Genomic DNA, 12,294 nt, shown 5'->3' with positions numbered 1-12,294 from the left:
ATTTGGTCCTGCCGTACATACCTACACGTATGCTATGGTCACAAGACGCAGGCCTCCTAATTGTCCCTAGAATTTCTAAGCAAACAGCTGGAGGCAGGGCTTTCTCCTATAGAGCTCAATTTTTATGGAATGGTCTGCCTACCCATGTGAGAAACGTAAACTCGGTCTCAACCTTTAAGTCTTTACTGAAGACTCATCTCTTCAGTGGGTCATATGATTGAGTGTAGTCTGGCCCAGGAGTGTGAAGGTGAACGGAAAGGCTCTGGAGCAACGAACTGCCCTTGCTGTCTCTGCCTGGCCGGTTCCCCTCTTTCCACTGGGATTCTCTGCCTCTAACCCTATTACAGGGGCTGAGTCACTGGCTTACTAGGGCTCTTTCATACCGTCCCTAGGAGGGATGCATCACTTGAGTGGGGTGAGTCACTGATGTGATCTTCCTGTCTGGGTTGGCGCCCCCCCTTGGGTTGTGCTGTGGCTGAGATCTTTGTGGGCTATACTCGGCCTTGTCTCAGGATGGTAAGTTGGTGGTTGAAGATATCCCTCTAGTGGTGTGGGGGCTGTGCTTTGGCAAAGTAGGTGGGGTTATATCCTTCCTTTTGGCCCTGTTCGGGGGTGTCATCGGATGGGGTCACAGTGTCTCCTGACCCCTCCTGTCTCAGCCTCCAGTATTTATGCTGCAGTAGTTTATGTGTCGGGGGGCTAGGGTCAGTTTGTTATATGTGGAGTACTTCTCCTGTCCTATCCGGTGTCCTGTATGAATTTAAGTGTGCTCTCTCTAATTCTCTATTTCTCTCTACTCGGAGGACCTGAGCCCTAGGACCATGCCTCAGGACTATGCCTCAGGACTACCTGACATAATGACTCCTTGCTGTCCCCAGTCCACCTGGCCGTGCTGCTGCTCCAGTTTCAACTGTTCTGCCTGTGATTATTATTATTTGACCATGCTGGTCATTTATGAACATTTGAACATCTTGGCCATGTTCTGTTATAATCTCCACCTGGCACAGCCAGAAGAGGACTGGCCACCCCACATAGCCTGGTTCCTCTCTAGGTTTCTTCCTAGGTTTTGGCCTTTCTAGGAAGTTTTTCCTAGCCACCGTGCTTCTACACCTGCATTGCTTGCTTTTTGGGGTTTTAGGCTGGGTTTTTGTACAGCACTTTGAGATAACAACTGATGTACGAAGGGCTATATAAATAAATTTGATTTGATTTGATTTAAAGCAGTGAGTAAAACAAACTTAGGGATTAGGCTTCTAGTGTTAACATGCATGAAACCAAGGCTTTTACATTTACAGAAGTCAACAAATGAGAGCACCTGGGGGGGGTGGGAGTTGAGCTAGGCACTGCGGGACCTGGATTAACCTCCACATCACCAGAGGAACAGAGGAGAAGTAGGATAAGGGTATGGCTAAAGACTATATGAACTGGCCGTCTAGCACGTTCAGAACAGAGTGTAAAAGGAGCAGGTTTCTGGGCACGATAGCATAGATTCAAGTCATAGTGTACAGACAAAGGTAAGGTAGGATGTGAGTACATTGGAGGTAAACCTAGGCATTGAGTAATGAAGAGAGAGATATAGTCTCTAGAGATGTTTAAACCAGGTGATGTCATCGCATATGTAGGAGGTGGAACAACATGGTTGGTTAAGGCATATTGAGCAGGGCTAGAGGCTCTACAGTGAAATAAGACAGTAATCACTAACCAGGACAGTAATGGACAAGGCATATTGATATTAGAGAGAGGCATGCATAGCCAAGTGAACATATGGGTCCAGTGAGTGGTTGGGCTGGCTGGGGACACGGCGATTCAGACAGTTAGCAGGCTAACAAGCTAATAGTTAGTAGGCCGGAGCTAAACAAGATAGCAGCTAGTAGACCAGGGCAAGCTAGCAGTTAGCAGACCAGGTTAGCAAGCAAGTAGATAGCAGGGGCTAGAAAGTTAGCCTTTGGGGGGACTTCGCGATGGGGGTAAGTCTGTTTTTGCCTCTTCGTGCGGTGACGTCGATAGACCAGTCGTGGAATTAGTAGGGTTGCAAGTAGCTCTAGGTAGCTAGCAGGCCAATATTGTAGCCCAGGAGTATGCTTCGGTGGTAGCACAGGAGCCCTGGCCGGGCTAGCTTCAAGCTAATTGGTGCTTGCTTTGGGATAGAAACGCTAGCCAGGAGTAGTCATCCGGGATTGCGGTTAGCTAGTTGTGAAGATCCAGATGAAAATGTTCAGTTTGCGGTAGGAACCTGGGGATAAAAATAAGAGGTCTGTTATGCTCTGGTTAGAGTCACGTTGTTCGAACTGGCGAGAGCATTCCGAGCTGAAGGTTAGCTGATGACCGCTGGCAATGGTTTGCTGAGGGATTCCAGATCCGAAGTAAATATAAATACTTTAGGAAAAAAAAGCAGATCCACGCCACATTGGGTGAGGCGGGTTGCAGGAGAGTATTTCGATGATGAGGTTTAGCAAAATATTTTCAAGGATATGCGACGAAAAATATGTAAAACGATATATACAAGGGACACGACAGGACAAAGACGTCTGACTGCTACGCCATCTTGGATTCTAAGTCTCTATTACATTGGAACTTTTGTGAGTGTAATGATTACTGCTCATTTGAATTTTTTATTTCACTTTGTTTATCTATTTCACTTGCTTTGGCAATGTAAACATATGTTTCCCTTGCCAATAAAGCCCCTTAAATAGAATTGAAAGAGAGAGAGTTAAAGGATTTTGCATCTCAAAATGTAATGTTCTCAGACATTTTTATACCTCTAGAATGGTCCGAAGTACAACTTCAAGTCAAATTCTATGCATTAGGAGAAATCTTCAATCTAATTAGATGTTGCCAATCCTTTCCATTGACTTGGGATTGATGGCTGTAGATTCCTCCTAATGCATGCAGCTAACAGGGTCTAACAGGGTCTAACCTACAGATAGAATGTGGAATACTACTTTAGAAAAGTACAAAACATCTGATGTTAGGAAAATGTCTGACAAACTTTGATTTTAGGGAGAACTGTGGCTTGAATGGAGTCTCACAGACATCCCTGGGAGAGAGAGGCGGAAAGAGATAGAGAGAGAAAGGACGGGAATTTAATTAAGTTTCATATTAAATGCTGTTTTGTACGGTAGAGAAGGAGAAAACATGTTTCTGAAGAGGGAGATAGAGAGGGAGGAGAAAGAGAGGGAACAGGAATGTGCTGGTGAGAGAGGTGGAGAGGGAGGAGGAGAGAGGATGAGGGGGAGGAGGAGAGAGGAGGAGAGGGAGATGGAGGGATGAACTCCTGATAAGAAATTTATTAGGATTAACAATGTTTAATCAAACTATGTGTGTGTGTGCATGCATACTGAATGTTGATAAACCTGTAGCTAATGGACTAGACTTTAATGCATACTCTTGAAAAAACAAGACACTTGCTGAAAATTACTTCATCTAAAACATAAAAGACAAAAAGTCAGGGACCACATCTTTACTCTCCGTACTCTATTTGTAAAATATCAATAAAATATAGTGAAAGCCTCGCAATGTTTTTATGTGTGTGTGTGTGTGTGTATGTGTGTGTGTGTGTGTGTCCTGTGTATGAGTGGGTTTACAAAGTAATACTGATTTCAAACTAAATATCTGTCATAAACAGAGAATCACCCATCTGTCCTCTAGGTCATAAAACATTAACACACAGCTCTCCCTCCCTCCCTCCCTCCCTCCCTCCCTCCCTCCCTCCCTCCCCCTCCCTCCCTCCCTCCCTCCCTCCCTCCCTCCCTCCCCTCCCTCCCTCCCTCCCTCCCTCCCTCCCTCCCTCCCTCCCTCCCTCCCTCCCTCCCTCCGTCTTTCTCTCTCTCTCCCCTCTGTCTTTCTCTCTCTCCCCTCTGTCTTTCTCTCTCTCTCCCCTCTGTCTTTCTCTCTCTCCCCTCTGTCTCTCTCTCTCTCCCCTCTGTCTCTCTCTCTCTCTCTCCCTCCCCCTCTCTCTGTCTGTATAATAAACATATCCAGGGACAGCAGACAAATCTTTGTAATAAAACTGTGACAGGAAAGGCACACACACGTACACAGCCATATGCACGTGCACAGCAGCAGCCATATGAACATGAGAAAATGAAAAGCCTTGCAGAGAGACATGTTTTTGTAATCTAATTTGGCATACATTAACAAACTCCCCCATTCTCCTCCCCTCTTTTTAACTCCCACGCCCGTCAAAGAGACAATGGTGAGAATTCCCCCTATAGAAAGTCATTACAATCACTTTCAACCAGGGACAAATCACATCCTGTACTCACTCACTCTTTCTCTCTCTTCAACCTCTTATCCTCTCTCTCCATCTGTCTCTGACCTCTCACCTCCTCTTTCCCCTCTCTTTTCCCTTCTCTGCTCATCCTCCTCTCATCCTCCTTGTTCTTTCTGTTCCTCTCTATCTTTCTCTCTGTAGCTTTCTCCATCCATCCCCGTCTTCTGGTGAACAGAAACAAAAACCTCTCAGAGACAGAGACCCTGTCTATATAACTCTTGTCTGTCTGTCTGTCTGTCTGTCTGTCTGTCTGTCTGTCTGTCTGTCTGTCTGTCTGTCTGTCTGTCTGTCTGTCTGTCTGTCTGTCTGTCTGTCTGTCTGTCTGTCTGTCTGTCTGTCTGTCTGTCTGTCTGTCTGTCTGTCTGTCTGTCTGTCTGTCTGTCTGTCTGTCTGTCTGTCTGTCTGTCTGTCTGTGTGTGCATTTGTGCGTGTTTATGTTTATGTAAATGATCTTGCATACGTGTGTGTGTTTTGTGTGTGTTTGTGTTTGAGTGAGTGAGTGAGTGAGTGAGTGTGTGTGTTTCTGTGGGATGTTTCTGGAGTCATATTGAGAGTGCATGTCAAGCTCTGTGATAGTGGTATGTGTAGGATGCAGTCAGTAACAGCGGGTATGGGAGTATCTGTGTCCACCCCATGTGTGTGTGTGTGTGTGTGTGTGTGTGTGTGTGTGTGTGTGTGTGTGTGTGTGTGTGTGTATGTGTATGTGGCTTTGTAAGTGAAGGTGTGGGCGTACGTTAGTGTGAGCAGGAACAGACAGGAAGACAGATACAGAGAAAGAGGCTGACAGAATAAAGGGACAAGGAGAGAAGAACTGAATGGATGAATGAATGGAGAGAGTGTGAGAAACAGCAGAACAATAGAGAGAAGACAAAAGACAAAGAGAGTAAAAGAGAGAGATGGATAGAGGGAGAGGGTGAGAGGGAGAAACAGCAGAACAATAGAGAGAAGACAAAAGACAAAGAGAGTAAAAGAGAGAGATGGATAGAGGGAGAGGGTGAGAGGGAGAAACAGCAGAAAAATAGAGAAGACAAAAGACAAAGAGAGTAAAAGAGAGAGATGGATAGAGGGAGAGAGGGAGAAACAGCAGAACAATAGAGAAGACAAAAGACAAAGAGAGTAAAAGAGAGAGATGGATAGAGGGAGAGGGTGAGAGGGAGAAACAGCAGAACAATAGAGAAGACAAAAGACAAAGAGAGTAAAAGAGAGAGATGGATAGAGGGAGAGAGGGAGAAACAGCAGAACAATAGAGAAGACAAAAGACAAAGAGAGTAAAAGAGAGAGATGGATAGAGGGAGAGAGAGGGAGAAACAGCAGAACAATAGAGAAGACAAAAGACAAAGAGAGTAAAAGAGAGAGATGGATAGAGGGAGAGGGAGAAACAGCAGAACAATAGAGAAGACAAAAGACAAAGAGAGTAAAAGAGAGAGATGGATAGAGGGAGAGAGGGAGAAACAGCAGAACAATAGAGAAGACAAAAGACACAAAGAGAGTAAAAAGAGAGATGGATAGAGGTGAGAGGGAGAAACAGCAGAACAGCAGAGAGAAGACAAAAGACAAAGAGAGGAGAAAAGAGAGATGGATAGAGTAAAAGGAGAGAGGGAGAAACAGCAGAACAATAGAGAAGACAAAAGACAAAGAGAGTAAAAGAGAGAGATGGATAGAGGGAGAGAGGGAGAAACAGCAGAACAATAGAGAAGACAAAAGACAAAGAGAGTAAAAGAGAGAGATGGATAGAGGGTGAGAGGGAGAAACAGCAGAACAATAGAGAAGACAAAAGACAAAGAGAGTAAAAGAGAGAGATGGATAGAGGGAGAGAGGGAGAAACAGCAGAACAATAGAGAAGACAAAAGACAAAGAGAGTAAAAGAGAGAGATGGATAGAGGGTGAGAGGGAGAAACAGCAGAACAATAGAGAAGACAAAAGACAAAGAGAGTAAAAGAGAGAGATGGATAGAGGGAGAGGGTGAGAGGGAGAAACAGCAGAAAAATAGAGAAGACAAAAGACAAAGAGAGCAGAATAGATAGAGGGAGAGAGGGAGAAAGGAGGAGCGAGGAAGAGAGAGATCACCTGACTGAAATAAACACAAACAAAAACAGAGAAAGAAAAGAGAGAGATGGGTAGAGGGAGAGAGGGAGAAAGAAGGAGGGAGGAAGAGACAGAGATCACCTGACTGAAATAAATACAAACAAAATACTGACACTAACAGACAGACAACAGACCAAAATAAACCCATAGTCTGAGGAAGGAGAAAGGGAGAGAGAGAGAGAGAGAGAGAGAGAGAGAGAGAGAGAGAGAAAGAGAGAGAGAGAGAAAGTTGGGACCTTCATTACGCTATTGAGAACAGACACACACACACAGTCCATTAGACTCAGAGCGCTAATGCAGGGGGATAAGCAGACGACAGAAATGACAGAATGCCCCCTAATCCTGGACCTAGTGACAGAGAGAGGACAGGAGATATGAGGACAGAGAGAAAGAGAGGACGGGAGATAGGAGGATAGAGCGATAGAGAGGACAGGAGATATGAGGACAGAGAGAGACGACAGGAGATATGAGGACAGAGAGAGAGGACAGGAGATATGAGGACAGAGAGAGGACAGGTGATATGAGGACAGAGAGAGAGGACAGGAGATATGAGGACAGAGAGAGAGGACAGAGACAGAGGGAGGACAGGAGATATGAGGACAGAGAGAGAGGACAGGAGATACGAGGACAGAGAGAGAGGACAGGAGATATGAGGACAGAGAGAGAGGGCAGGAAATATAAGGACAGAGAGAGAGGACAGAGACAGAGGGAGGACAGGAGATATGAGGACAGAGAGAGAGGACAGGAGATATGAGGACAGAGAGAGAGGACAGGAGATATGAGGACAGAGAGAGAGGACAGGAGATATGAGGACAGAGAGAAAGAGAGGACAGGAGATAGGAGGACAGAGAGAAAGAGAGGACAGGAGATATGAGGACAGAGAGAGAGGGAAGGAGGAGGACAGAGAGAAAGAGAGGACAGAAGATATGAGGACAGAGAGAGAGGGAAGGAGGAGGACAGAGAGAAAGAGAGGACAGGAGATAGGAGGACAGAGAGAAAGAGAGGACAGGAGATAGGAGGACAGAGAGAAAGAGAGGACAGGAGATATGAGGACAGAGAGAGAGGGAAGGAGGAGGACAGAGAGAAAGAGAGGACAGGAGACAGGAGGACAGAGAGAAAGAGAGGACAGGAGATAGAAGGACAGAGAGAAAGAGAGGACAGGAGATAGGACGACAGAGCGATAGAGGACAGGAGATAGGACGACAGAGCGATAGAGGACAGGAGATAGGAGGACAGAGAGAAAGAGGACAGGAGATAGGAGGACAAAGAGAAAGAGGACAGGAGATAGGAGGACAGAGAGAAAGAGAGGGAGGGTGGTGGACAAGAATAAATAATCTCAGAAAGAAAGAGAAAGGGGTGACATTGATACACACACAAAATACACACACACACAACCATAAACATGGTGGTACCATGATGCCGGTTAGTAAACAGACTCCTTTGCCACAGTACGTGTGAGGCACCATGTCTCCGTAGCCAATAGACAGGAAGGTGATAGAGATGAGCCACATCGCCCCCAGGAAGTTACTGGTCACATCCTGGGCATCATGATACCTGGGGAGAGAGAGACAGGAAGTTACTGGTCACATCCTGGGCATCATGATACCTAGGGAGAGAGAGACAGGAAGTTACTGGTCACATCCTGGGCATCATGATACCTAGGGAGAGAGAGACAGGAAGTTACTGGTCACATCCTGGGCATCATGATACCTGGGAGAGAGAGACAGGATGTTACTGGTCACATCCTGGGCATCATGATACCTGGGAGAGAGAGACAGGAAGTTACTGGTCATATCCTGGGCATCATGATACCTGGGGAGAGAGAGACAGGAAGTTACTGGTCACATCCTGGGCATCATGATACCTAGGGAGAGAGAAACAGGAAGTTACTGGTCACATCCGGGCATTATGATACCTATGGAGAGAGAGACAGGAAGTTACTGGTCACATTCTGGGCATCATGATACCTAGGGAGAGAGAGACAGGAAGTTACTGGTTATATCCTGGGCATCATGATACATAGGGAGAGAGAGACAGGAAGTTACTGGTCACATTCTGGGCATCTTGATACCTGGGGAGAAAAAGAGGGAGAGAGAGAGAGAGAGAGAGCAAGAGAGAGAGAGAGACAGAGAGAGAGAGGGAGAGAGAGAGAGAGAGAGACAGAGAGAGAGAGAGAGAGAGACAGGAAGTTACTGGTCACATTCTGGGCATCATGATACCTGGGGAGAAAAAGAGGGAGAGAGAGAGAGAGAGAGAGCGAGAGCAAGAGAGAGAGAGAGACAGAGAGAGACAGAGAGAGAGAGAGACACAAAACTCCACTGCTCCTCTCTCACACGTACCTCTCACACACTCGTACGGTCCAGGCAGCGATGATCCACAGTGAGATGCTAAAGACCAGGAGAACAGTGCCTGGACAGATGGTCATCAGAGTCTTCATCACAAACCTTGTGTTAAAGTGCACCTGCAAAGCACACACAGATGCACGCAAGCACACACGCAGATGTAACGCACACACGCAAATAACACACACACACATACGCAGTGTTAGATGTCATCGATAATGTATATAACGTACAGTTGAAGTCAGAAGTTTACATACACCTTAGCAAAGTACATTTCAACTCAAGTTTTCACAATTCCTGACATTTAATCCTAGTACAAATTCCCTGTTTTAGGTAAGTTAGGATCACCACTTTATTTTAAGAATGGGAAATGTGGGCCTCCCGGGTGGCGCAGTGGTCAAGGACACTGCATCGCAGTGCTAGTTGTGAGACTCTGGGTTCGTGAGAGAGACTCTGGGTTCGTGCCCAGGCTCTGTCGCAGCCGGCTGCAATTAGGAGGTGGTGTGGCCGGGCGCAGTGCACGCTAACCAGGTCGCCAGGTGCACGGTGTTTCCTCTGACACATTGGTACGGCTGGCTTCCGGGTTGGATGCGCGCAATGTTAAAAAGCAGTTCGGCTTGGTTGGGTTGTATTTCGGAGGACGCATGGCTTTCAACCTTCGTCTCTCCCGAGCCCATACGGGAGTTGTAGCGATGAGACAAGTTAGTAACTACTAACAATTGGATACAATGAAATTGGGGAGAAAAGGGGAGATTTTTTTATATATCTTTTTTTTTTGAAATGTCAGAATAATAGTAGAGAGATTGATTTAGTTCAGCTTTTATTTCTTTCATCACATTCCCAGAAGTTTACGTACACTCAATTAGTATTTGGTAGCATTGCCTTTAAATTGTTTAACTTGGTTCAAACGTTTCAGGTAGCTTTCCACAAGCTTCCCACAATAGGTTGGATGAATTTTGGCTCATTCCTCCTGACAGAGTTGGTGTAACTGAGTCAGGTTTGTAGGCTTCCTTGCTCGCAGACGCTTTTTCAGTTCTGCCCACAGATTTTCTTTGGGCTTGAGGTCAGGGCTTTGGTGATGGCCACTCCAATACCTCGACTTTGTTGTCCTTAAGCCATTTTGCCATAACTTTGGAAGTATGCTTGGGGTCATTGTCCATTTGGAAGACCCATTTTCGACCAAGCTTTAACTTCCTGACTGATGTCTTGAGATGTTGCTTCAATATATCCACATCATTTTCTTCCCTCGTGATGCCATCTATTTTGTGAAGTGCACCAGCCCCTCCTGCAGCAAATTACCCCCACAACATGATGCTGCCACCCCCGTGCTTCACGGTTGAGATGGTGTTCTTCAGCTTGCAAGCCTCCCCCTTTTTCCTCCAAACATAAAGATGGTCATTATGGCCAAACAGTTGTATTTTTGTTTCATCAGACAAGAGGACATTTCTCCAAAAGGTACGATCTTTGTCCCCATGTGCAGTTGCAAACCGTAGTCTGTTTTTTTATGGCAGTTTTGGAGCAGTGGCTTCTTCCTTGCTGAGCGGCCTTTCAGGTTATGTCGACATAGGACTCGTTTTACTGTGGATATAGATACTTTTGTACCTGTTTCCTTCAGCATCTTCACAAGGTCCTTTGCTGCTGTTCTGGGATTGATTTGCACTTTTCACACCAAAGTACGTTCATCTCTAGGAGACTGCGTCTCCTTCTAGAGCGGTATGACGCTGCGTGGTCCCATGATGTTTATACTTGCGTACCATTGTTCGTACAGATGAACGCGGTACCTTCAGGCGTTTGGAAATTGTTCCCAAGGATGAACCAGACTTGTGGAGGTCTACAATTTATTTTGGCTGAATTCTTTTGATTTTCCAATGATGTCAAGCAAAGAGGCACTGAGTTTGAAGGTAGGCCTTGAAATACATCCACAGGTACACCTCCAATTGACTCAAATGATGTCAATTAGCCTATCAGAAGCTTCTAAAGCCATTGATGACATATTCTGGAATTTTCCAAGCTGTTTAAAGGCACAGTCAACTTAATGTACTGTATGTAAACTTCTGACCCACTGGAATTGTGATACAGTGAATTATAAGTGAAATAATCTGTCTGTAAACAACTGTTGAAAAATTACTTGTGTTATGCATAAGGTAGATGCCACAACCGACTTGCCAAAACTATAGTTTGATAACAAGAAATGTGTGGAGTGGTTGAAAAACGAGTTCGAATGACTCCAACCTAAGTGTATGTAAACTTCCAACTTCAACTGTATATAATCTGTACACACAAACATACATAAACTGTGTTAAAGTGCACCTTCAAACACCAACTGAATGGGACGGACGTCCTGGAATGGAGCCTGCGGCCCTTTGAACCTGAATTACTACATATAACATTATCTCAAAGCCCTTGTTGACAACACATGATTTATGTGAAAACTCTCACGTTGGGATTCCGTCCTACATGATCTTAATTAATCATGTTTTAATCACGTCAGGTCATATTGATAGTAATAAATGGAACAGGTCATATTAACTGTCCATTCAGCAGTAGTTAGTTCAACCATTGAAGTGTTAAGAGCTGATAAACGAGGGTTAATCTAGTAGAACACCAGGAGATCCACAGACAGCAGCTCCCCTCATCACATCTCATTCAGCCATATCCTGAAGGACATATTACAACCCTACTCACTATCTAACACATTACTCATCTAATACACTGGCACACACTCTCTCCCTCACTCTCTCTCTCTCTCTCTGTCTCTCTCTCCCTCACTCTCTCTCTCTCTCTCTCTCTCTCTCTCTCTCTCTCTCTCTCTCTCTCTCTCTCCCTCTCTCTCTCTCTCTCTCTCTCTCTCTCTCTCTCTGTCTCTCTCTCCCTCCTCTCTCTCTCTCTCTCTCTCTCTCTCTCTCTCTCTCTCTCTCTCACTCTCTCTCCCTCTCTCTCTCCCTCTCTCTCTCTCTCTCTCTTTCTATTAGTTCTACATCTCCTTATCTCAATCTCATTATACTACTCTACTATTTTATCGCTTTACTATTGACCTCACTAATGTAATACCCACTACTCACTCTCTCACTCTCATTTGCCAATTCTCTCAATAATTTCCCCGCATCTCATTCTCATAGGTTGTGTCCTATGATTACTGTCCTCAGTTACCTGACAGAGGAGAATTTAGTCTCTGTCAATACTGTTCTCAGTTACCTGACAGAGGAGGATTCAGTCTCTGTCATTACTGTTCTCAGTTACCTGACAGAGGAGGATTCAGTCTCTGTCATTACTGTTCTCAGTTACCTGACAGGGGAGGATTCAGTCTCTGTCATTACTGTTCTCAGTTACCTGACAGAGGAGGATTCAGTCTCTGTCATTACTGTTCTCAGTTACCTGACAGGGGAAGATTCAGTCTCTGTCATTACTGTCCTCAGTTACCTGACAGAGAAGGATTCAGTCTCTGTCATTACTGTCCTCAGTTACTCAGTTACTCAGTTAAGATGGAAGGAGTGAGACAGAATGAGTGAAGAGAAAGAGTGAACAACAAAGCCCCCGGCACACACACTCCGTGAGGAGAATACACACACCTTATTAAGGGCATCAGTGAATACA

At 45.3% G+C, this 12,294-nt stretch overlaps 1 pseudogene; it reads right to left on the bottom strand.

Moving 5' to 3' along the window:
• LOC112239890 overlaps positions 1-12,294 on the bottom strand; it is a 97,163-nt pseudogene that overhangs the window by 28,066 nt on the left and 56,803 nt on the right.

Source organism: Oncorhynchus tshawytscha, linkage group LG03 (genome assembly GCF_018296145.1).
Source record: "Oncorhynchus tshawytscha isolate Ot180627B linkage group LG03, Otsh_v2.0, whole genome shotgun sequence".
Classification (NCBI taxonomy): Eukaryota; Metazoa; Chordata; class Actinopteri; order Salmoniformes; family Salmonidae; genus Oncorhynchus; species Oncorhynchus tshawytscha.
Note: the sequence above shows the minus strand (reverse complement) of the source record. Positions and strands in the feature narration are given on the sequence as shown.